The following is a 27,160-nucleotide window of genomic DNA, read 5'->3' on the forward strand; positions in this document are numbered from 1 at the left end:
ACACCGCGAGCCAACTCTCCTCCCTCCCTCCCGCCCGATCCATCCCTCACCGACCTTCACATTCTTCGGGGCAGGCAGTCTTGCCTGCCCGCTACCAGCGCTGACTCTTCCCCGCTGCCGATTCGTGCTTTAAAAATGGCCGCCGAGACTTCCAGAGGCGGCCTCGCGAGACTTCTGCTGAAATCTCAGCGGCCATTTTGAAATGCAAACCGGCAGTAGGGAGAGTCAGCGCTGGTAGTGGGCAGGCAAGACTGCCTTCCCTGAAGAATGCGAAGGGCAAGGAGTCGGTGAGGGACCGGATCCAGAGGGAGGGAGGGAGGAGAATTTGTGGAACAACTCGGGAGGGGGTGGCAGGGGAGAGAAGGGAGTCGCTGGGCATTTGTGGATAAGGGAAGAAAAGGGTCACTGGGGATGGGTGCATGCAGGGCAGGGGAGAGGAGGGTCACTGCTGGACATGGGTGGATGGAGGGCAGGGGAAAGGAGGGTCACTGCTGGACATGGGTGCATATAGGGCAGGGGAGAGGAGGGTCACTGCTGGATGTGGGTGGATGGAGGGGAGAGAAGGGTTGCTGGTGCATACAGGGCAGGGGAGAGGAGAGGAGGGTCACTGCTGGACATGGGTGGATCATGGAGGGCAGGGCAGGGTCACTGCTGGACATGGGTGGATGGAGAGCAGGGGAAAGGAGGGTCACTGGGTATGGGTGCATGGAGGGCAGGGGAGAGGAGGGTCACTGCTGGACATGGGTGGATGGAGGGCAGGGAGAGAAGAAATGCTGGACATGGATGGAGGGGTGGGAAGAGTGAGGAAGGAGATGAGATGAGGGAAAAGGAAGAGAGGAGAAAAACTGCACATGGATGAAGAAAATAGGCAGAAGCTGAGGACCAGAAATGAAGAAGAAAGGAGGAAAGGAAAGAAATAAATGGAAAGGAAGCCCTGGAAACGGAGTTAAGAGGACAAATAGCAGCAGAATCGGATACTGGGCCAGCATGATCAGAAAAACAGTCACTAGACAACAAAGGTAGAAAAAAATCATTTTATTTTCATTATAGTGTTTGGAATATGTTCACTTTGAGAATCAGGTGCTCAACATTAAAAGTTTATATTTATTTACTTATTTATGGCATTTTATCACACATTAAACATGAATTAGATTGGAACCTGGGATCATTTAATTGTTTTTTACTGGAGTAATGCATTGCCCCCCCCCCCCCAGGCTCTCTCCCCGGCTATAGCCAGCTCTGCAATTTGGGGGAGCGCAGAGGGGGATGGGGGGCGCAGAGGGGGACCGGGGAGAGAGCCTGTTGTTAAACATTTACAAGCACATCACTGGGATACATGCTCCATCACATGGTAGAGGTAGTAGGTATCACTCTTTAGCAGTGGCGTAGCCAAGGGTGGGCCTGAGTGGTCCCAGGCCTACCCACTTTGGACTCAGGCCCACCCAGTAAGATTCCCAAGCCCCTCCAGTTGAAAACTCCCAACAACTGTTCCTCCTGCATACCTTGCAAATAGCAGATCTTCACCTGCAGCAAGCAGTGACTGATATGTACTTCTTGCACCGACCCCACAGCCTTCTCTCTCACGTATTCCTGCGTATGCGGAAACAGGAAGTTGCATCAGTGGGAAGGCTGTGGGGCCAACATGAGCGGTGTGTATTAGTTGCTGTTCGCTGCCAGTGAAAATCTGCTATTTAAAAGGTATGCGGGAGAGGGGGGATGTTTGAGAGACCATACGGCATGCAGGTGATTGAAGAAGAGACCAAATCACCTGTGTGACGGGGCGGGGTTCTTCTGCCCACCCATCTTGGACCCAGGCCCACCCAAAATTGGGTGTCTGGCTACGCCCCTGCTCTCTAGGTTGGCATTTATAAGATACATTTTTTTGAAGCACCTGCATCATGTGGGAAAAAGGCTTGATGTGAAGAAGTGTAGGCACAGTGGACAGGATGGGAATCTATAGTAACATGAATGAGGATGGTCTGGGGCCTTGAATAACACTGCCATATGGAGGCTTAAAAGTGAAATAAACCAATAGATTTGAGAACAGAAAAATGGGTTACCTGTTCCTCACAGATTTCAAGAGGAAAGAAAACATACCACAAAGTAGTTATGTTGTTCAAAAAGTCCTCTTCCATGGTCAACTCCTGCAAGACCATGTTGTGCATAGATCTATCATTCAAAAGGCAGCAGATACAGCTCGCTTCTGGCCTGGAGTCCCACTGTCCCAGAATTACAGTTCTCTCTTTCAAAAGATCCTCAGTTCAAAAATTAAAATTTCAGAAGGGTTCCAAGATAAACTTGGCCTACCTGAGTAGAGCTTCTTCAGCTTACAATTCTGCATAGGTGGAGGGCTTCTCTTGTCTCATCTTGGCCTCAGGGTTGCCAGGTTTAAATAAAATTTCTGACCCCAAACCAGTTGAAAACCCGCCCAAAACTGCACACCCCCGCCCCCGCCGTCATCAACCCCGCCCCTGCCGTCATCAGCCCCACCCCTGCTGTCATCAGCCCCACCCCCGCTGTCATCAACCCCGCCCCGCCATCACCAACCACGCCCCCGACGTCACCAACTCCACCCACAACGTCACCGACATCGTTAACACATCATTAACATGTCGTTAACCACGCCCCCGCAGGGCGAGAAAACCCGCAGCCGGCGAAGAAAAAACAACCTGCCCAACAAAATCAAAACCACAACCCACAGTGGGTCGCTGCCCAATTGGGCAGGAAAACCACCCATCTGGCAACTTTGCTGGGCCTCTCTGACTGATCTGTGCTGAGGGGTTTTATTTATTTTTGTTACATTTGTACCCCACACTTTCCCACTCATGGCAGGCTCAATGCGGCAATGGAGGGGAGGGTTAAGTGACTTGCTCAGAGTCACAAAGAGCTGCCTGTGCCTGAAGTGGGAATCAAACTCAGTTCCCCAGGACCAAAGTCCACCACCCTAACCACTAGGCCACTCATCACTCTTACCTTGACCACATCCTCCCTGCTTTGCACCTGCTGAGTCACCTCTTCCCTACTCTATAGCCTGCCTTTTAAGGTGGCTCTGTAACTGTGAGGGATTGTTGTTAAGGGGGAGCAGTAATTTCCTATAGACTCCCTCATAGAATCTGATGGCAGTTTAAAAGTTGCCTGGTTCCTGGGATTCGTCTGCTGTATCATCGTCTTCTTCCTCAGAAGGAGCTGGCAGTTCAAGGTCTTGCTTTTACTGGACCTTTACAGCAAGAGAATGAGATTGTGCAGATTTGTAGGAGGGGTCATATGCTGTGTGAGATAACACCTCTTAGTTGCCAAATTTCACAAAAACTGCAGCAAAAAATACTGTAGGGTAAATGTATTGACATATTTGCACTGCTTGAACATAAGTATGAAAGGGGTGACAAGATGAAGGATGATATGAAGGGCAATGAGAAACAGAAAAAAGGTGGATACCTAAAATTATTTTCAATTGGATGTTGGTTTTTTGTATTTATGCCAGCATCCTGGGCGCTACTAAACTTGCTTTGTGTACAGGTTTATCACACTATTCTGATATTATCTTGTGGGCATACAAAACCTGTGGGGGATGATCATGGTTAAACTATGACAAACTGTTGGTGCAGCATACCTGGCTGGAGAGACGCTGTTGTTGGTTGACTCAGCGATTTTGGAGGGGGGTGGAACGATATGCATGGAGGGGGATCAGTGGGGCCAGACTCGGAAGGGAGGAGTGTGAGAGATGGAGTGTGTGTGTTAAAAATTGTAGCAATATGTGTGTGTGTGTGTGTGTGTGTGTGTGTGTGTGTGTGTGTGTGTGTGAGAGAGAGAGTGTGTGTGTGTTTGATAGAGCTCCCCCGCTGCCGGATCGGTTTTCAAAATGGCCGCCGAGACTTCCAGTGGTGGACTCGTGAGACTTCTGCTGAAGTCTTGGAGGCCGCCCTTGTAAGTCAGGGTCAGCGCCAGCAGCGGGCAGGCAAGACCGGGGCAGGGGGAGAGGAGGGTCGCTGGACATGGGTGGCTGCAGGGGGTTCAGGGGGGAGAGGAGGACGTGGGTGGGTCAACATGCACGAATGGGGATCGGTGGGGGCCAGATTCAGAGGGGGGGAGGGTAGCGGCATGGGTGGAGGCATCGCAAGGAAGTGTGCTCATCTGTGACAGACATTGTGTGTGTGTGAGACAGAGGGGTAGGGGTAGGAGTGACAATTTTGGAGGGGGGTGGGTCGACATACACAGAGGGGGATCGGCAGGGCCAGACTCGGAGGGGGGGAGGGTAGCGGCATAGGTGGAGACATCGCAAGGAAGTGTGTGTGCGTATGTGACAGACATTGTGTGTGTGTGTGAGACAGAGAGGATTTTCAACAGGGGCGAGCAGTGTCTCGGGGGTGGGTGAAGACAGTTTTTGAAAGTCAGGGAACATGCATTAAAGTTGGTGAGCGTCACCTCCCTCCTTACCGGTACTCAGAAATTGAGCGCTGTGTTCCACATGGGTAACTGTGGAGGGAGTGTTTCGTGTCAGGCAGTGTGGAGCTTTTTCTTTTTTTTTTTTTTGCTGACGGTGGTATCTGTGTAGGGAGGTTGTGGTCTGCGTCAGTCGGTTAGCTGTCAAATACTTACTACTTATCATTTCTATAGCGCTACTAGGCGTACGCAGCGCTGTACACTTGAACATGAAGAGACAGTCCCTGCTCTTATTTCAGTTATAATGAGCACTGAATTACATTTGTTCTAGCTTTGTAACCTTATTATTTTAGTTAACATTTTTTATAACTTTCATCTCTGTTTTGAGATTAGGTGAGTTGGTAGCGTCAGCAAAGGATGCTGTGGATCACACTGGTGTTCTGCACAGGGATGTGTCACTTCAGCCTGGGAGCATGCACTTGCTTATCTCTCACACCAGGGGTGTAGCCAGACCTCGAGGTGGAAGGGGTACAGAGCCCAAGGTGGGTGGCACATTTTGGTCGCTACCCCCCTCCGCTGCTGCTGCCACCGCCGCCCCCCTCTGCTGCCCACTGCTGCCACAAATACCTTGGCTGGTGGGGGCCCAACCCCTGCCAGCTGAACATTTCATCCAACACTGCTCTCCAACGCTGCCGCATTGCCTGCCCTGCTTTCTCTTCCCTCATATCCAGCATGCTCCTTTTAGTCCCCAACCCCCCCCCCCCCGCCAACCAAGGGCCCAGAGAATATTTGGGGGGGCCCAGACCCCCGTGGCCCCACCTAGCTACACCACTGTGTCACATTGGTGTAGCAGACACGTTGGACTGGGATGTTTGGGAATTTTTGTGGGAGTCTTTATATGCTGTAGCTTGCCCAGTGCTCTGTGCTTGCGAGTATAGTTATAGACAGCTATCAAGCAATCTTTATTAGCTGATTCATGAGGATAAGACCCATTTAGAAATACAGAAACATAGAAAATGATGGCAGATAAAGGCCAGGTGGCCCCTCCAGTCTGCCTATCCACATTATCCACTATCTCTTCCTCCTCCTCCTCCTCCTCCTAAGAGATCCCACATGCCTGCCCCACGCTTTTTTTAAATTCAGACATGGTCCTCATCTCCATCACCTCCACCAGGAGGTCGTTCCATGAATCCACCACCCTTTCCATAAATATATATTTCCTTAGATTACTTTTGAGTCTATCCCCCTCCAACTTCATCTTATGCTCTCTTGTTCCAGAACTTCCTTTCAGCTGAAAGATACCTGCCTCGTGTGCATTAATGACTTGGAAATATTTAAATGTTTCAATCATATCTCCTCTCTCTCTCTCTCATCTTTCTTACAAAGTGTACATGTTCAGATATATGAGTTTGTCTCTATATGCTTTATGATGAAGACCATTGACCATTTTAGTAGCCACCCTCTGGACAGACTGCATTCTGGTTATATCTTTTTGAAGGTGCAGTCTCCAGAATTGCACACATTACACTAAATGGGGCCTCACCATAGACTTAAACAGAGGCACTGTAACCTCTTTTTTCCTGCTGCCCATTCCTCCTCCTATGTGCCCAAGCATCCTTATGATGTTGGCTGTCACCCTTTCTACTTGTTTGGCCAACTTGAGATTGATCACCTCCAATTCTCACCCTTCTTTTGAACAGAGAAGTACTTACTCGGTGATGTACTTCTGTGTACCTCACAGAAGTATTTCTGTTTAGGCAGAGAAGTACCTCATTTTTTAGCATTAAATCTAAGTTGCCAATTTCTGGGCCATTCTACTAAGTTCACTAGATCCCTCCTCATGATATCCACACCATAAGGAGCGTCTACCCTATTCTTACACTCACCCCCGGGGTTCCTGATGCACTCGGTGTATCTCCCAGAACTGTATAATTGCAGTCGGGTCAGGTTCTGGAACCGCACCATGGAACACCGGGAGTGACGTAGAGACACTATCCATGTCTCCCACCCTCAAAGAATGGGAGAGGAAAAATAAACTAATTTTTGAATTCTTTCCCAAATTTTATTTAGTAAAGAGATGCACACTCTAGATTTTCTTTAAATACTATAACAAATTTTATTGTATTAGATTTACTTGTAAAACCCTTTCATTTGTTTTATATGCAACTAAACAACATTAAACTTTTCTTATAACAGATACCAAATTTGTTTAACAATCAACTCAAAGAGTAACTCTGTAATTCATTCCTTTTCAGATACTCCTTCCTCAACCCGAACATAAATCAGATAAGTATTGCTCTTTCTGTTCTAAATTTTTCATAACACAATCTTGTAAAGCTTTTTCTCTCATTTATTAATCTATCACAAGAATTTGATACTTTGTGTCTATTTTGTTTTTCAGGTTTCCTTTTCCAACAATGTTCATCTCCCAGGATCAGGTAAGTATATAGTTTTTTTTCCCTCTGACCCCCTTGTCTTTCCCTTATTTAAAATACCCCCTCACACACAGTCACTTATCTATAGGAAGATCTTCTTTTCTCCGGAATGTGCTGCCGTCTTTCTTGCGGTGGGGCCCTTGTTGTTTTCAGCGAGCTGCCAATCACTCCTCCGTAGATTTTCACCCTAAACCTACTCTTAAATAAATTAAAGGTAGGCAAAACCCTATCTACCTGAATTCAAGGAGCAATTTTCTTTTCTGGGGAGAGTTTTAAATAAAAACTGTGGCCCAAGTAAACTATTAAAATAAAGTAATCAAATGTTTTCCCTATCTTCCATGCCTATGCTATTTTATTCTTTTTTCTTCCCTACTTTACTCAGAGTGGCTAGCCAGCACTCCTTTACCACATCAAGTCACACCATACCACTATCAGCACTAAATGATAAAATTTCAACTCACCCCTTAGCCTTACATGTACACCAATCACACAGCTCTTTTTCCCCTAAATCACCCTTTTTTTCCCCACTCTCTTCACTATTCATACATACAAATCTCTACCCCTGCTTCCCTTGACCACCCTATCACCAATATAAAGGTACCCCAAACACCATTTAATTCTGAATCAACCACCTCTCAATCATACATTCACCTACCCCTTCACTCCAGTCAGTCACTGTCACCCAAAAAACCGCTCTTTAAACCAACTTCCTTCCTTTTAGCCCTCTTTTCCTCCTCACACTCCACAACACATCCAGTCACTCCGGCTGCCTAACCAACTCTGCCAACTGTCTCCTAGCCCCGTCACCTAGGATACCTGACTTTGGCTTGGGTTCTAAACCCCATCTTACCAATCAAATGTCCCTTTTAGCATTCTTCTGACCAGCGGAATTCTAGCCAGCGCTGCTTCATCTCCATTTTATTTTTCCTTTTCCATTGAAATCAATGGAAAAAACCTAAAATTTTACATAGATCACCAAACATTTCACCAAAATCACCCCAAAAATTAATACCAAGACAATTTCCCACCTGCCTACTTAACCCTATTTTTAAATTTTAAAATACCCCTATTTAAAGCCCATCTACACCTATTCTTCCAAAAAAAAAACCCAAAAAATTCTAAAATTAATTAAAAACTACATCAAAAACTCTTTCCCCGCTACCAGCCACGTCGAAATTTAAAATTTAATCCCTAATTAACCCCTTAAAATCAGCCCCTTCCCAAAACACCCCTCACAAATATAAAAATTCAAAAACGAAATCACCCAAAAAATCCCCCGACCCCAAAACTGAAAACAGAATTTAAATTCAATAAAATCCTGATTTTTTAAAAATAAAAAACGCTATTTCTTCAATTTAAAAATAAATAAATTAAAATTTTAGGTCAAAAGACCCCTTACCTGAAAGTAGATTTTTCCCACTCTCAAAGACCCCCATCTGTTCCGGTCCCGACGCTCTCCACACGAAATCGGAATTAAAATAAAAAAACTTCTGAGCCCGGGCCCAAAATTTAGGCCCCGGCTTCGTCCTAAACGGGAAACTCACGATCCCAATTCGTGCATGTAGCGCGCCCCCTACGGGAGCGCGCCCGCACGGTTTTTTCTCTCTTCTGACGTTCCTCTTCACTTTGGCGCCTAGCGCCAAAGCCAAAAGCGGCCCCAACCGGCCCCGAAACGGGGCGAAGAAACCCGGCTTTGTCCCCGGCTTCGTCCTTCCATACCCGGGGACGTGCCCAACCATCCCCGGGCTGCAAAACGGCGCCGCTGCCCCTTTTTTTTTTTTTAAACAAAAAGCGACGTCAGCCCCCCCCCCCCCCCGGGCCCTCGACCCTGCCAAAAAAACCCCCCCGAAAATACCGGGTAAAACCCGGTCAGCCACTACTCGTTTGGGGATGTGCTCAACCATCCCCGAACGCTGGCGAACCACGGCCCCTCCACCAAATCGGGGCGACAGCCTCCAGGAGCCCCCAGACCCCAGGTAAGAGAAGAAAAAAACCATTTATTTTCCCTTATATTACACTATTATAGAGTTTTGCGTCATCCACAAAGAGGCAAATCTTGGATGCTAAAAAAAGAGTTGGGCCAAGGACCGATTCCTGTGGACATGACTGGTAACATCCTTGTCCTCTGAGTGAACTCTATTTACCACTAACTTCTGTCTTCTTCTACTTAACCAGTTTCTAGCTCAGTTAGTGACTTTTTGGTAGTAAGACTATGCTGCCTCAGGTCTTGCAATCCATTTGATTCCAGAATCCTCTGTATCCTCCGTTTCTGTTAATTTACTCGTCCTTGAGGTAAGCTTAACCAGCCTGTAGTTCCCAGTCTCCTTCTTACTTTCACTTTTGTGGAGAAGGACCACATGCACCTTTCTCCAGTCCTCCTGGACCACCCCCGAATCTAGGAAAGAGTGGTAAGTGGCCCTGTATTAATGCTCTGCAAGTAATGCATGCTAATGGAAACATTAACACATGACCTGCAATAAAAATAGTGGGAACACCCCCTTAAGTTGCCATGCAAAATTTGCAGATATTGTGTGGTAAAATCCCATGGTGAGCCATGGTAACTGCAAAGTTTAGCACAATTTAATAAAAGGGAGCCTTATTATCTAGAATTGTATCTATGCAAGATTTAGGTGGGAAGTTATTAGCATGGACTACCATAAGACGGGACGGGTTATTTTATCACGTGTTGTGCTATTTTAGCAAGGGTCTCACTACATAAAATAGGACTCTGAGCTAAAATTGCACAACTTGTAGTAAAATAACCCATCTTATCAATAGTTCACATTGATAACTCCCTCCCCCCAGTTGTTAATGGAAAATAAATGTCAATCAGCAGTGCCATAATCTCGTAATTATATGAATCTTAATTATCCCAGTTGCATTGGTCTTAAATACAAAACCACCTACGCATCTAATTTCTCCTACTTAGGAACGCAGATGTGGAATGCATTACCAAACTGTGTAAAAACGTTGCATGATCATCAACACTTTAGGCGCTCTTTAAAGACCTATCTGTTTTGTAAGGCCTACCCTACTGATACTACTCAATAGACTCTACATTATATTGCCTCAAAGGACCATTTTATTCCTTATTATTTTGTAGCTTATTTTAAACATGTACCCCTCCCTTACCTGACCCTATTTCCTATTGACTTGTAAGCCACATTGAGCCTGCTTGTGTGTGGGGAAATATGGGATACAAATGCTGCAAATAAATAAATAATACAAATCTATATTGCTAAGAAACTAGGAAGCAATGAATTCCCATATGCTGAATACAGAACTTCATAGTTTCAATATCTTGAAATACAGCAAGAACAGCCAGCAATGGCATAAGCCTGTATCTGTCAAGATAATAGCTTTGAAAAATAAGCTTTGAAATCAGACACTACAAAAAGCTATTTAGCTAGGTGTTGAACATGATTTATAGTGACATTCATATGTGATTTCCATTATATAAAGTTGAATTTTTAAAATAGCTCGCCTGAAGGTTGCAGCCTTATGTAGTATTTAGGAAGGGAAAGAAACACATTTGTGTTTCACTGGGAACTTGAAATAGGAACATATTTTATGTTTTATAAATCATTAAGACTTGATTTACTAAAGTGCATTTATACATATTAATGCAGATTATTTACCACAGGTCCCACAGGGATCTATTTATGAATAAAATGTCCCTCAGATTGAAACAAGTAGACCAAGGGCATCATTTCATGGCTGAACCGCAGTCTACTCTTGGGAATGGGGGGAGGGGAAAGGCAAGTGAGGAGTTTTGTGCAGGAGATTAGTAGAAGCACTAGGAGTTTGGGTGGTAGAGCTGATGCTGTGTGGGTAGCTACAAAATAAAACAAAAATGAAGAATTTTGACAGTGGTAGAAATGTTGGCTGCCTTTGAAGGTCTTTGTGGGAAAGCTGTGGTTTGGGTTGCTGCCGTGCTTTTTTTTTTTTTTTTTTTGTTTGGGGCTTGTGTGGTACATAGCACTGACTGAAACTGCAGACTTGGAAGTTTTTGGTGTCCTGAGAAGAACCAGGGCTACGATTCAACCAACATTTGGGAGGAAGGTTGGAACTGAGTTGTGCTGTCTGAAGCAGGTATGAATAGGCAGATCAATTTTAGTCTTTTATTTTTAACTAGTCAGACACTGAGAGGTGCAGGAAGCTATTGTGTGCAATGGCATAAGTACAGTGGTGTGCTGGAGCCAACTCGCACCGGCTCGCAAGAGCCGTTTGTTAGTTTTTTAAGAATTTTGAGAGCCGGTTGTTAAAGTAGATACTTTAACAACCGGCTCCCAAAATTTAGGCTTGTCGTTGTCGTGCCTCTTCTTGATGTCCTCCTTCCCTGTGGCTCGCTCAGCATGTCTCACCACCTCCCCCCTACCCGATGCAGCTCCTCTTCTTGCAGCGATTTTTTTTTTCAGTGGTGCCGGCCGGCAGGCACAGTCAGAAAAAGCAGGTTGCTTCAGCCAATCCTGGGGACTTTTCTTCAGCCTGTCCCGCCCCCAGGACAGGCTGAAGAAAAGTCCCCAGGATTGGCTGAAGCAACCTGCTTTTTCTGACGATGCCAGTGGGACAGGCTGAAGAAAAGCCCCAGGATTGGCTGAAGGAGCCTGCTTTTTCTGACGGTGCCAGCTGGCACTGGTTAACGTCAGCAAATGTTCGCATCAAGCTGCAGTTGGAGCAGGACAGGTGGGCCGCTGCTTCCCGGTACTCCAGGACATGCCCATGACCCGACCCCGCAGGCGACAGCTCATTAGTCGCACTGTGGCACAGCCAAAGACCTCCAGCAGCAGAGGCAAAGCGGCGAACCCCGGGAAGGAAAGTCCCATCAGCCGCTCTGCCTTTTGTGCTGCTCTTCTTTCCGGGAAAGGAAACTGAACTCAGCAAACAGGAGCAACACAGCTGAACTCTGCCGCTGCTGCAGTGAGAACAGCATGTCCCACTTGCAAATCTTTCACCCCACCCCCTGGAGCTACAGACACAGGGAAACTAGGGTAGGGGAACAAATGCTGGCACCAAACACTTTTTCCAGCTTGCAGACCATACGGAAAGATTAAAACAAACAAAAAAGTAAGAAACAAATTCTGGACTGCAGGGCCAGACGGGGAGATAAAGTTGCTTGGTTACGGTGTTAATCCTCTCAAAACGAGTCGAAAGTACATAATAAGGTGCTATCTTTTAACCTTTATTTTTGTATTTTGTTTTGGTTTTTATGTAGTAAGGCCAATTAAAAAGGCTGCATCTTTAGCTAGTACTTAGTAAAGACGAGCAGGAAACGTAGAGCTTGTCTGGTGCTTTAACCTGAATATTTAAAGGGATACAGTCAAGAAAATTGGTAAAGGCCAGCACCAGAGAAGGAGCAGCTTGCAGGGAGGGCAGTAATTATACAGCCTGGGTGAACCAGGGAAATTAGTAGGTCAACTGAAATGATCATTTATTGGTGTAACCAGGAATTTCCAGAATCCACCTTTCACTTCTGTTTATTTTTACATAGCAGCTAGACTAGATTATTGTTGTTTAATGGGAGCTCTGAGATGAGGGGGGAAGGAGAGAGAGAGTAATGCATTACCCCCGCAGTCCACCTCTGCACCCTCCCCCGCAAGCCCCTCCCCTAAATTGCAGGGCGGGGAGAGAGCCTGTTGTTAAAAATTTACCAGCACACCACTCAGTGGCGTAGCAGGGGGTGCTGCCGCCCGGGGTGGGGCAGTTCGTCGTTGCACCCCCCCCCCCCCGGGTGCAGCACAATGACACCCCCCCCCCCCCCGACCAGCTCCCGCACCCTACCTTTAAAAAGAATATCAGGAGGCGAGGTGCAGCGCCTTGCGCCTGCCCTGCACGTAAAAGAAATGTGGACCATCGGGCCTTCTCTCGCTCTGTCTGTCCCGCCCTTGCGGAAATAGAAAGTTAAGTCAGCAGAGGGCGGGACAGATAGAGCGAGGGGAGACCCGACGGGCCACATTTCTTTTACTCGTAGGGCAGGCGCGAGGCGCTGCGCCTCGCCTCCCGATATTCTTTTTAAAGGTAGGGTGCGGGAGCTGGTCAGGGGGGTAGCTGGCAGGGAGCACACCCCCCCCCCCCGAGCTGACACCCGGGGCGGACCGCCCCTCACGCCCCCCCCCCCTTGCTACGCCACTGACACCACTGCATAAGTACATAAGAACATAAATATTGCCATACTAGGACAGACTGAAGGTCCATCAAGCCCAGCATCCTGTTCCCAACAGTGGCATCACAAGTAATTAGCAAGATCCCAGAACAGTACAATACATTTTATGCTGCTTATTCTAGAAATATACATACAGATAAGTGTTGAAGTTTTGGATCACAAAGTATATATTTGAGATAAATAGAAATCTTCCACTAAATTCACAGGTGTTATCCAACTATTTACAATTTAAGTATTTTTATACCGGCAGAAAAAAAAATAGAGATAAAAATCAATCAGGATGGTAGGGGCTTGTCGATGATTAAAAGTCATCACTGAAATTAGGCACACAAAAAAAATATGCTCATATGTGCAGCCTAATGTGACTTTATGACACTTCCCTGACATCCATAAAAATACATTTGGGTGCACTTTTTTTCTACTTTAAGGATTTTTTGTTGTGTTTATTCTAGAAATAAGCAGCAGACAATGAAAATGAAACTAGTGGCTATTAGCCTGGTATGGGAGACTATTGCTAATATTGGAAACGTGTGTGTTAAGTGCGTGCTGTAGCTGAGATTCTGCATTAAGGGTATTGTTTTTTGAAGTGCTGCTCAGCACAGCATTGGTCCTTGCAATGTTCAGCACTGACAGGTTGATGCAGCCTTGTGTTCTAAGCGGGAGAGCCTTAAACTTTCTAAACGGTCAGTTAGGCAGTTGGTAGAGAGACTTCTAAACTTGGAAATTATTGTTAGAAGTCTGAATAAGATTATTCATAGGCTCCTGTGTGGTAAGTGAGAGATGAAGGCAGCCAGAGCTGTGAATGTTTCATGCGCTAACAGCTGTTACCACATCCTCTGGCAATGAGTTCCAGAGCTTAACTATTCATTGGGTGAAAAAAATATTTCCTCCTATATTTTTAAAAAGTATCTGTCTGTTTACTCTACCATAATATCACCTTGATATTAATCACAACTTGTATTTGTTCATACCGAAATCGGTTAATGCCGATTACATAGTAACATAGTAGATGACGGCAGAAAAAGACCTGCATGGTCCATCCAGTCTGCCCAACAAGATAACTCATATTTGCAGCTTTTTGTGTATACCCTACTTTGATTTGTACCTGTGCTCTTCAGGGCACAGACCATATAAGTCTGCCCAGCACTATCCCCGCCTCCCAACCACCAGCCCCACCTCCCAACCACCGGCTCTGGCACAGGCACAGACCGTATAAGTCTGCCCAGCACTATCCTCACCTCCCAACCACCAGCCCTGCCTCCCAACCACTGGCTCTGGCACAGACCGTACAAGTCTGCCCAGCCCTATCCCCGCCTCCCAACCACCAGTCCCGCTTCCCACCACCGGCTCTGGCACAGACCGTATAAGTCTGCCCAGCCCTATCCCCACCTCCCAACCACCAGCCCCGCCTCCCGATCTTGACTAAGCTCCTGAGGATCCATTTGAAAATGTGGGCTACAAATGCAACAAATAAATAATAAATAAATTCTGTCCTGGTACAGGGAGTACATCCCTACCAGTATACTCTTTCTCTTCAAACATGGAATTTTTATCCATAAGGATTTCACACTATCTGTTCCAAGTAGAATGTTTATTTTGTTTGACTCAATGCCTTCTTTATCATAGCACAACCCCCCCTTCCAGTCTGATCCACTCTATCGTGATATAATTTGTACCCTGTTAACACAGTGTACCACTGATTATCCTCTTTCCACTATGTCTCTAAGAGGCATATTTTCAAAGCACTTAGCCTTCCAAAGTTCCATAGAAACCTATGGAACTTTAAGATGCCTATTATATCTACCTCTTCATTTAGTGCTATATGTTCTAATTCTCCCATCTTATTTTTTAGGCTTCTAGCATTTGTAAACAGACATTTCAAATTGTGTTTTTCCCAGCATCTACAAGCTGCTTAGAATTTCATGGAGATATTTTGCAACCCTTTACTCTGCTGTCTCCCTTTAAACACTCCTGACTTTCTTTCACCATTATTGAAACCTCTCTACTGGGATTCTCTAAATGTCCTATTGCAATAGTATCCTTTGAAGTTAGTCCAATTGGAACCATGCGCTCCTGGGTGACTATCAGCTTTTCCTCTCCCCCCACCCCCATTTTAGTTTAAAAACTGCTCTATCTCCTTTTTAAATGTTAGTGCCAGCAGCCTGATTTGTTCCCAGTTAAGGTGGAGTCAGAATAGGTGCCCCTTCCACCAGTGGGGTAGCCATAGGTGGGCCTGGGTGGGCCGGGGCCCACCCATTTAGGGCTCAGGCCCACCCAACAGTAGCACACGTTTAGCAGTAGCTGGTGGGGATCCCAAGCTCGGCCAGCTGAAGACTTCCCCCTGATGGTAACGAAAACGCTACTCTCCAAGATACTGGCACCTGCGCATGCTCTGTTTTCAGTACATGCCTGCTGCAGACTGCCAAGGTGGAAAGAAGCATTTCCCCGCCAGCTGAGGTATTTTTTTTTGGTGGTGGTTGGGACGAGGGAGAACACTTGGTGACCACCCACTTCTTGCCTAGGCCCACCCAAAATCTGTTGTTTGGCTACACCCCTGCCTTCCACAGAATGCAGAATGTTTCTCAGTTCCTAAGAAATCTAAATCCCTTATCCCTGCACCATCGTCTGAATCACACATTGAGATTTTGTAGCTCTGCCTGCCTCTTAGGTCCTGCTTGTGGAACAGGAACCATTTCTGAAAATGCTACCCTGGAGGATTTTGATTGCACCTTTCTACCTAACGACATAAATTTGTTTTCCAGATCCTCCCTCCCATGTTTTCCTATGTCATTGGTACCCACATGTACCAGGACAGCAGGCTCCTCCCCAGCACTATCTAAAATCTAAGGCTGCATTTTGATTACAATTTTTAATCACAATAAATCGCATGATTGAAAATTGTAATTGCACAATTAAAGGTGGGACATAGCCAGCAGTCCATGGGGGGGGGGGGGCACATATTTCCCCCCCACACACATTACATATCATACCTTTGCTGGTGGGGATCATACCTTTGCTGAAGCCCCACCAGTTGAAGAAATTCATGGCCAAAGATTCCCTTGTTCTTCCTTGTGCTGCTTCAGGAGTGAGGAACTCAGCAGGTTGACTCCAGTTGCCAATGCTGACACTCTCTGAGCATGCTCGAGAAGTACTAGCGTTGGTGGCTGGAGGCACCCCACTGACTTCCTCGCTCCTGAGGTAGTACGAAGAGGAAAGGGTTGACTCAGGCAGTGGATTTCTTTCAAGTGCAGGGCTTCAGATACCCCACCAGCGATTGAGCACTGCAGGTTTGGAGGGGGCCTGAACTCTTCTCCCTAATCATATATGTCCCCTATGTATTCACCCATTCTCTCTCTCATGTGCCCCCTGTGCTGTAACCCATTCTCTCCCTCTCATCTTCACCCATTCTCTCTCTCTCTCTCTCTCTCTCTCTCTTGTGCTCCCGCACCTTCTCTTTCTTTCTTTCTTTCTTTCTTTCTTTCTTTCTTTCTTTCTTTCTTTCTTTCTTTCTTTCTTTCTTTCTTTCTTTCTTCTTTCTTTCTTTCTCTTGTGCCCCATGCCTTCTCTCTCTCTCTCTCTCTCTCTCTCCCTCTCTCTTGTGCCCCCGTGCCTTCTCTCTTTCTCTCTCCCTCACTCTTGTGCCCCCGTGCCTTCTCTCTCTCTCTCTCTCTTCTGCCCCTGTGCCTTCTCTCTCCCTCTCTTGTGCCCCCATGCCTTCTCTCTCTCTCTCCCTCTCTCTTGTGCCCTGTGTCTTCTCTCTCTCTCTCTCTCTCTCTCTCTTTTGTGCCCCCATGCCTTCTCTCTCTCTCTCTCTCTCTCTTTCTTGTGCCCCTATGCATTCACCCATTTTCTCTCTCTCTCTCTCTCTCTCTCTCTCTCTCTCTCTCTCTCTCTCTCTCTCTCTCTCTCTCTCTAATGTGCCATGCCTCGCCTCACAATGGAACTGCTGTTAGAATTATTAAGGGTCCTGATGTTGCAATGTTGAATATTCTGTTAAAAAACAAAATATGTGCTGGTTGAGATTAATGGTAGTTCAGTGGGGCAGATTTTGAGCATTAGCACCAGAGGCAGAATAAAGTTCCAGAAAATGTATGGAGCATAGTGCTAGACAGATTAATGGAGTTCCTTGTCAATTAGTATGTGGAAGGCTTATAGGGTAGGATGGGAGCACTTCTGCAAAGAGTGTCCAAGGAAGGGTTGGAGGCATGACTTCTGTCAGTTCTGATTATGTATTATATTTTATTGCATATGCAAAACACAACAATACCCTGACAGCTTTGCATATTTCTCTGGCTATTGTAGCATTTTGGTCTAAGATTCAGGGAAATGGTGATCCTACTGATTCACTTTTTCTTTGTAAATTGGTAAATGGATTTTATAAATGTGCAAATGTAGAGATATGAAACCTCTTTATCATCTAATAATGTATGATATATTGTTATTATTATTTCAGGTGCTACCTCAAGTTTACTGTTCCTCTATTGAGGTAACGTTGTTTAAAGTAGCATTTTTGTTTTCATTCTTTGCTGCTTTGTAATTGGTAGCAGCATTAACAACATCAGAGGAGTAGACTGGATTATTACAAGATGTGATATTGTATGATGGTGGTTTATGTTTAAGTATCATAAGATTTAAGAATGATCAGATGGGGAAAAGGGTAAGAGTTTGTTTATGGAGAGAGCCTGGTTTAGTGACATGTCTGACTAAATGTGCAAGTAGTTGCACATTTAGTCAGACATGTGCAACTTGTTGCATTTTGAGTATGAAAAGAGAATATTTTGGTTAGCACATGTTGAGGGCCCCTAGTAACCAGGTTTCGGTTTGGAGCAATTTAAAAATGTTGTTTAGTTGCTGCTGAATCAGTAAAGCAGTCATTCTTTTACAACTGGAGTAGCTTTGTTTGCAGCTGGTAAAGGATTTTCTGCACAAGCTATTAAGAAATCAGGGTGCTGGCATTTGGATGTATTTAAATGCTGCATTCATTAAATATCTCACTGCTTATGTTTTATTTTGATTTGTTTGTTTGATTTAGCAGTTCATATTCAGTTTGTGGTGTGGACATATGGCCATTCATTCAAGTTTAGGCCTTGGAGAAGAGCAATGGAATTCAATGGGGACTGTATTTGGGAGTTCAGTTGCAGTGGATAGGACTCTGTGAAATACCTCCTGTTTGTGAAGCCAAATGTTCTTCAACTCCTCAATGTATTTTGATTCATTTGGATGGGAATGATATTTGTTATATTAATGGTACTGATTTAATATTCCAGATTAAATAAGAATAAATCATAATTCATTGTTACTTTCCTAATGCTTTGCTTATACGGTCCCAAATTATACATAGGCAGGTGAGTTGGATACCATAAATGTGAAAGCAGTTGAGAAAATTAGGAGGGTTAAAGCAGAACAAACATAAGTTTTATAATTATTTTGGGTGGATTGGTCATTGCCCGTGAGGATTATGCCAGTTGTTGTTTTTTTTTAATAGCAGCTGAATGGTGCACATCTGTCTGATACTGGTTAAGATACATTTCTTAATACTATTGAGAATTTCTTTAAAGATTATGGCAAAACTTTTCAGGCCCAGAACCTGAGTGGGAAGTTGGAAACATGCAGAAGTAGTCTGTGCCTGGAGGAGTTGGATTATAAACAGGAATAGTCTTGAATGGACAGGAGGATTGCTACTGTACAGGTGGAGATATAAATGGTTGCACTGCTTGTTGCAGAAAAGTTCAGCAAAGTTTGCATCAAATAAAAATCCTTGGAGTACCATGTGGTTCTTTAGGGGTTGGAATGAGGATGCTTGCTCCCCCCGGCTTTGAGAAGCCCTGACTATATGCCCCATTGCTCCAGATCTCTATTTTGGCTTTTAAACCATTCCCAAGTTTGAATGGTGACTTCTGTGACTGTATGTATCAGGGGCATAGCCAGACCCTGTGGTGGGAGCAGGTGGGGGGATATATTTTAGTCTGTCACCCTGCTGCCCCCCCCCCCCCCCCCCCCCGCTGCCTTGCCCCCCCCCCTGCTGCCTTGCCCCCCCCCCCCCCCCCCGCTGTCTCGCCGCCCCCTCACCGCTCCCCCCACCGCCCTGCCACACTCCACAGCAGCAAATACCTTTGCTGGCGGGGTCCCCAACCCCCGCCAGCTGAAGCCTTCTCCAGTGCCAGTTTGTGGTGCAGCCACATTCCCTGCCCTGCTCTCTCTTCCTCACGTCCTGCATGCTCCTTTAAGTGAAACTGAGCATAAGTACGTAAGTACATTATTGTCACCTGCTCTGTGAGCTTCACACAGTTGGTTCAATTAACTTTTTTTTATTTGTAGTTGTGTATGTAGCCGAGACCTAAACTGTATTTAGCCCACAGAATACAGAGTGAACATAAGAAAACATCATCCTTAAAAAGTTGTTACCGGATGAAAATTGTTAAGGTAAGTTTTGATTTTTTAAAGAAAATCAATTTAGTTTACATAAATTCAAGGAACAAACACTGGTGAATATAAATAAGTTATTTATTAAAGTGCACTTACATAATAACATAACATAGTAACATAGTAGATGACGGCAGAAAAAGACCTGCACGGTCCATCCAGTCTGCCCAACAAGATAAACTCATATGTGCTACTTTTTGTGTATACCTTACCTTGATTTGTATCTGTCATTTTCAGGGCATAGACCGTATAAGTCTGCCCAGCACTATCCCTGCATCCCAACCACCGGCTCTGGCACAGACCGTTAATGATTATATTGCACTAAGAATTTTATGAAACTAGTTAAAAACAGTTAAAACCATAAATATGATAAATATAATATATAATTAAAATCCCTCCTGGATCCAGGTCTACATTCTAAAATATTTCTCTTTCTTATAGAAATCAATAGGATTACTAAAACTACAAGTAAGTATTGCACATAACTGTTAGTAAATCTTGCATAAATAATCTTCTTAAAATTTTACTTAATAATTCAATTTTCTTTTCTTCTATAGGAATTACTTTCAAGGTAAGTATCAATTAATAATATTATATTATCAATAAGTAATTAAACTAATTTAACTTTTCTTTTCCTCTTGTCAGGTCCCTAGTTCCTTAAGGTAAGTATGAGTAAATAATGTAAATGTACAATGTCTCTCTCTCAGTTTCTCAGTGTTGTAGAATTAATTTTTCTTCTGTACTTAGTTTGAATTCCAGCTTTCTTGACTTTAGGAAAATTTCATCTGTCTTGGTTATCTTTGTCTTGATCTTCTCCCTAAACTTATTCTTAAAAAGAAAATAAAAGGAAAGAATCTGCCTTCCTGCAGTGTGTGTCTAAAATAAGCCTGCCTGTCACTGGAGCCTGGACTGAATATTCTAATATAAATAAAATAAAATAAATAATTTTTTCCTGAGTCTAATTTCATGATAATTATTCTAATAATTATTCTAATAAACTTTTAGTTCCTAACCCTAGCTATGGAGAGATCATTTCCTCTTCCAGGAATTTGCTGAATTCTTAAAGATCACAAATATTCATGTCACTTACACACACACAGCCACACTGGATTCACACAGCATTAAGTGGTTTGGTTTAAATTAAATATTTACTTTACTTTTCTAAGGTCAGATAATTTAATTATCTGTTTAGTTCAGACTTCAAATATTAATCTATTTGTTTTCAATAAATACATTATAAACAGGTTTATATCTCAACAGAGATCTTTCAGGAATGATATCATATCAATTCCTAATTTAACTACTTCCACCCACTGAAGTGCTACTGAAATTCAATGCTTTCCAGCACTTTTCAGAACAAAATAGTTTTCAAATAGTATTCAATTTTTAACATTTACTACTATCAATTATTTCCAAATAAACCTGTTAAGCACAAGCTTTCTTTCTCAGGAGAAATCAAAACCTCTTAAATTAAGTACAAACCTCTATATAACCTCAGTACTTTCAGTTAAACTATTCTCAATCACTCTTTTATTATTCACTCAAACTTTTTCATTTATTCCTTCCTTTCAAATCTCTCATTCAGACACATCAGGATGCAGTTCTTCTGTGAACAAAATCTTCCCTTGCTCTCTCACCAACTGTCACTAGCTAGATCCCTAACTAGAGCAGTGCAGCCAATCAGGAAGCTCCTCTTGAGAACATATTTCCATACTGACATTCTATTGTACATTTTTGGTTAAAAACATTATATAAAACCTTTATTTTTGGATTTTAATTGCATAGCACAGATCAGAGCAATGCACTAACTTTGTTCTATAAAAAAATTCATTAAAATTGACCCCCAAATAGCCAATCTGGAACTTCATAAAATCAGACTAATTTGCATAAAATCTGTTTCCATAACCCCATGGCATTCAAGTATAGGCTCTCAGCACCTGAATTCTAGCATTAAAACTCATGCAAACACTTTTAAAATTTATTTTTAATACTTTTTAGATTTCCAGGTGTCAGTGCAGGTCTCCTTTAACTGTACTGCGACTGCGCTAAAAGTTGCGCCATTTCAATGTAAACATAGCAACCAAGGACACCTCCAAACACTCCCCCTGCACTTCCCAGCAGTCTCTGGGCCAAGTTTAATTAAAAATGTGCCACGGGCGCGTGCCTCACACATGCGCAATTGCGCACAACCACGATTTTGCCTACATTAATAATATATTAATCAGACCCTTCTTTGGCTCAAAACAAACCCCCCTTTCTTATTTTTAATCATTAATTGGGGCACAATGTACTCCGATGCTCCGTTTCAACGCCGGAGCCATTGAATAAATTTAGGGCACTGCACATGCGCCGCGGATGTCACTGATGATGTCAGTGCATCCTACGACATTGTGCCCTCACTATCAGCATTCCCCGGGCTCCTGTAGGCCTCAGGGAGCCTGGGACTTTTCCCATTCTCCATCCCCGGCTTCCCTCTTCACCAGGGGTGGTCCGGAAAAGCGCGGTTTGCACCAGATGCCCGATCCCTCGACTGACCTGCCCCGGACACGCCCCAACCTCCTGGAGCCTCCCCCCCCCCCCCCCCCGGGTCAGGTAAATAAAAAAATTATTGCCAAAAAAAGTATTGCCATATTGGGATAGACCAAAGGTCCATCAAGCCCAGCATCCTGTTTCCAACAGTGGCCAATCCAGGTCACAAATACCTGGCAAGATCCCAAAAAAGTACAAAACATTTTATACTGCTTATCCCAGAAATAGTGGATTTTTCCCAAGTCCATTTAATAATGGTCTGTGGACTTTTCCTTTAGGAAGCCATCCAAACCTTTTTTAAACTCCGCTAAGCTAACCGCCTTTACCACATTCTCTGGCAACGAATTCCAGCGTTTAATTACAAGTTGAGTGAAGACATTTTTTTTGATTCGTTTTAAATCTACTACTTTGTAGCTTCATCGCATGCCCCCTAGTCCTAGTAAACAGGTGCTTCACATCTACCCGTTCAACTCCACTCATTATTTTATAGACCTCTATCATATCTCCCCTCAGTTGTTTTTTTCTCCAAGCTGAAGAACACTAGCCACTTTAGCCTTTCCTCATAGGGAAGTCGTCCCATCCCCTTTATCATTTTTGTCGCCCTTCTCTTTACCTTTTCTAATTACACCATATCTTTTTTGAGATGCAGCGTGAGGAGGAAGAGAGAGTAGGGCAAGCAATGTGGAAGTGCCAGAGACTGGCGCAGAACAAGGCTTCAGCTGGTGGGAGACCCTTGCTAGCAAAACCAGGGGCCTGGATGAAATTTAGGGGGGGGGCATGTCCCTGTGACCCCCACATAGCTACCCCACATAGCTACGCCACTAGTATGTATTTGAGTGACTGAGTGGTGAAATTGAAGGCAGAAGAAGTATTCTGTTTGTGACCCAGGTCTGCGGGGTGCTCCAACCCCGAGAGAATGAACTGGTGCTGGAAATGGCAAGACCTGGGTTACACTTAGGTAGGGTTACCATATGTCCAAAGAGCAGGCTGGCGGGCGGGCCGTCCTATGCTAGCCTCCCGGCCCTCCCCTCCCCTTACTTACTACTCTACTGCTCTGGTGGTCTAGTAACCTCTTCCGCCTTCGGGGCAGGAAAGAGCCCCCTCTCTCCTGCCCGGAGCACTGCCCTGCATCCTGTTACTGATCTTGGTGCTGATTCAAAATAACCACCGAGAGTTGAAGGTTTTGAATCGGCACCGACATCAGCAACAGGATGCAGGGCAGCGCTCCGGGCAGCAAAGAGGGGGCTCTTTCCTGCCCCGAAGAGGTCACTAGACCACCAGAGCAGTAGAGAAAGGGAAGGGAAGGGGGGGTGACGGGGAGGGAAGTGGAGGGGGGGTGACGGGGTGTGTGACAGGGGGGAGGAGAATATGTGACAGGGGGGCAGTGCGAGGGTGTGAAAGGGGGCTGAGCGAGGGTGTGGAATGGGGCGGGGTGGGGTGTAAAAGGGGTGGGGTGGGGCGGGGCATGTGTCCTCTTTTTGGGGGGACCAAATATGGTAACCCTACACTTAGGCAGTTTGCTGATTCAGAAAGGCAGAGCTCAAAGATAGGGTACGAAGTTCAAAAGCCCTCTGGCAGGGCAGAACAGGGAGGTCCTGAGGCAAGAAGTCCTCCACCCTCTGCCTCCACCACAGGTGTGTAAGCTGCAGGAGCTCCACTAAGGTAGGCCAAATTTATCTTGGAATCCTGCTGAAAAGTGTAACTTTGGACTTTAGGGCTAAGTTAGTCCCAACTATTTTGAATACTGAAGAACAGAACTTTAACTCTGGGGTTCCAGGCCATAGATCATCAGTTTATACTGTCTTTTTTTTTTTTTTAATGAGCCAGACTAGTGCATGTTGTGGGCCTGCAGGAGCAAGCCTGTGAAAGAAACAGGTTATCCCTCTCCCTGTATATCAATAAACTGCTTTTGTTTTACTTTTAATCCTCTGTGGCTGTAGTTAGTAAGGGCCCAGGAGAAGGATCTAGACATCATTATTGATAATATGTTGAAACCCTCTGCCCAGTGTGCGGTAGCGCTAAAAAGGCAATTAGAATGTTAGGGATTATTAGCAAAGTGGAAAACAAATATGAAAATGTTATAATGCCTTTGTATTGCTTCATGGTGCGACCGCACCTCAAATACTGTATGCAATTCTGGTCACCGCATTTCAAAAAAGATGTGGAGGGGCATTTTCAAAAGAAACGTCTAAGTGTGAATTTGGATGTTTTACAAAGACATCCAAATTCCGTAGTGGGAAGAAGGTCATTTTCTACAAAGATGGATGTCCATCTTTTGTGTTCAAAAATACCATGGTCGTCCTGCGATTTGGACATTTTGCGATTTGGACGCATTTCATTTTCAGCCTTTTTCTAAAATGTCCAAAGTCAAGCCATTTGGACGTGGGAGAAGCCAGCATTTGTAGTAGACTGGTCCCCCTGATATCCCAGGATAGCAATCGGGCACCCAGGTACACATCTGACCTTTGCTCCCTTACCTTGTGTGTTAAGCCCCCAACCCCCCCCCCCCAAAACCCCAACCCCCAACTGTACACCACTACCATAGCCCTTACGAGTGAAGGGGGCACCTATATGTAGGTATAGTGGGTTTCTGGTGGGTTTTGGAGGGCTCGCTGTTTCCTCCACAAGTGTAACAGGTAGTGGGGGTATGGGCCTGGGTCCACCTGTCTGAAGTGCACTGCACCTACTACTAAACTACTCCAGGGACCTGCATGCTGCTGTAATGCACCTGAGTAAGACATCTGAGGCTGGCATAGAGGCTGGCAAGTAATGTTATTCATCACAATTTTGGGGGTTGGGCGGGGGTTAGTGACCACTGGGGGAATCAGGGGATGTCATCCCTGATTCCCTCCAGTGGTCATATAGTCATTTTGAGCAGCTTTTTGTGCCTTATTCGTAATAAAAACAGGTCTAGCTGAAAATGCTGAAGTTTTAGACCTGGACGTCTTTGTTTTTTTTTTTCCATTATGGCTCAAAGACATCCAAGTCTTAGGAACGCCCAAGTCGCGGCTCAAACGCGACCCTGATAAGCCCCCTTGAGATTTAGCCATCCTTCTGATGGACTTTGGAGAAAGACATCCAAAATCAGGTTTTGATTATACCAATTTGGACGTTTCTGTGAGATGGACGTCCAAATGCCGATTTATGTCACTTTTTGGACGTCCATCTCTTTCGAAAATGAGCCTGATAGTGGAATTAGAAAAGGTACAGAGAAGGGCGCCAAATTGATAAAGGGGTTGGGACGACATCCCCATGAGGAAAGGCTAAAGTGGCTAGGGCTTTTCAGCTTGGAGAAGAGATGACTGAGGGAAGATATGATAGAGGTCTATAAAATTATGAGTTGGGTGGAATGGGTAGATGTGGATCGTTTGTTTAATCCTTTAGTGTTCAGTGTTTCCCTAATAAGCCATATGGGAACATTGGACACTAAAGGGTTAATCTTTCAAATAATACTAGGACTACTAAATGAAGCTACTAAATAGTAAATTTAAAACAAACTGGAGTGTGTAATTAAACTCTGGAATTTGTTGCCAGAGAATGTGGTAAAAGCAGTTAGTTTAGCAGAGTTTAAAAAAAAGGTTTGGATACCTTCCTAAAAGAAAAGTCCATAATCCATTATTAAGATGGGCAAATCCACTGCTTATTTCTAGGATACTACAATAAATGGAAAGAGGAGAAAGTCTTTCAGAATATTTGTAATTAGTGTATAGGTGGAGTCTCATATATTAGTTGCACAGATATTCACATCACTCCCTTGGTGACTCTATTAACGTGCACAGATTTAATCATTGACTGAAGCCACCTCCACCCTAAAGTTACAATTCATTGAACTTAACATACTAAAAAGTGCAAATATATATAAATATGTGCAAAAAGACACTTAACTTGCGGAGCATATAAACTCCCTTATTCAGATTGAAGTGTGTAGAAGCTTCTACATATTTATTATGAATTTCCGGAAAACCAGATTCTGTTATAGCAGAAATTCTCAAACAGGTCCTCAGGACACACCCAGCCAGCTTCTGCTATAGAACAGGTTGTCATCACACTGCATTAGAGCACCTAAACAGAGGCACTCAATTATATAATTGCTTCCTTTTTGTGCATTGCTGCCTTCTGCCAAATAAATTGCACATTTTTGGACTAGAGAATGGTACAGCTTTGGCACTTATTACATGATAAGTATCTAAATTTCCAGGCAGTAACTGCAAATCATTTCCAGGCTCTTCCAATATAGTTCCACCAGAAGAAAGCCTTTATCTTGTGATGAGAATAAGGATAGCATGGATGCACTTACTGCTTCCTGTTTAGGCATTACATGCATCCACTCTGCAATGATGACAATATCGGTAAGTTACTGTGAGGTAACTACAAAATTCAGTCCATTCTCATTCCCCATCCATAACCCACCAATTTCCAGTCTCATTCCAGAATAGCAGTTAGTGCATGTATTATGCATGTTGTCATGCCAGTGTGATAACTGGAACCAAGGTTGTGTTCTGTGTGCTAATTCATACACTCACTGCGTACCCTTTGGCTCATACATATATTAAACTTGCACAGAGTCCACTGTGTAGGAATGCTTATGCAAATTTATAAATAATGAGCTATTGCAACGCAAAAGCATACAAAAAAGCTGATCATTTATGATTTGTTTAAGCCAGCACATTAAAAAAACGCACCTCATTGAGTTGTCTTTGATCAGCCATGGGTAGTAAATTTTAACATGGAAGCCACTAACCTGCAGGAATCCCTCTATGTCACTTTGTCTTTAGACCTTGTTTTCTGGTGCCATCTGCATCATAGCTTTTAATTGCTTGGGTTATCTGAGAACAGCACTGGGAAAGGGTGGTTCCCTGAAAGGCTTGATGTGGTTTAAATTGCCCCTAGGGAGATACTATGGGTTCTTCTGACTATTACAAGCCTCAGAACGCAGAAAAAATATTTAATGGATGGTCTTACTTTTCAGTTATATTTTGAGCTATATACTCACAGATGTCATTTCAATTTCTGCCAACTTTTTCAGTCAGTGAACTTAAAATTCTTGTTTAATAAATGCTACACATGTGAGTTTAGTTCTATTTAAAAGTTCATGTCTTAATGGTTCTAACTATTCTTCATACACAATATTTTCCAATTTTTCAGCAAACCAATCATTTCATTTGCTGTACTCCAATCCTACTGCTGGATTTTATGTCCTTTTTTTTCTCAAGGAGGATACTTGCTGTGA

This window comes from Microcaecilia unicolor, chromosome 3, assembly GCF_901765095.1.
Source record: "Microcaecilia unicolor chromosome 3, aMicUni1.1, whole genome shotgun sequence".
In the NCBI taxonomy this organism is placed as follows: Eukaryota; Metazoa; Chordata; class Amphibia; order Gymnophiona; family Siphonopidae; genus Microcaecilia; species Microcaecilia unicolor.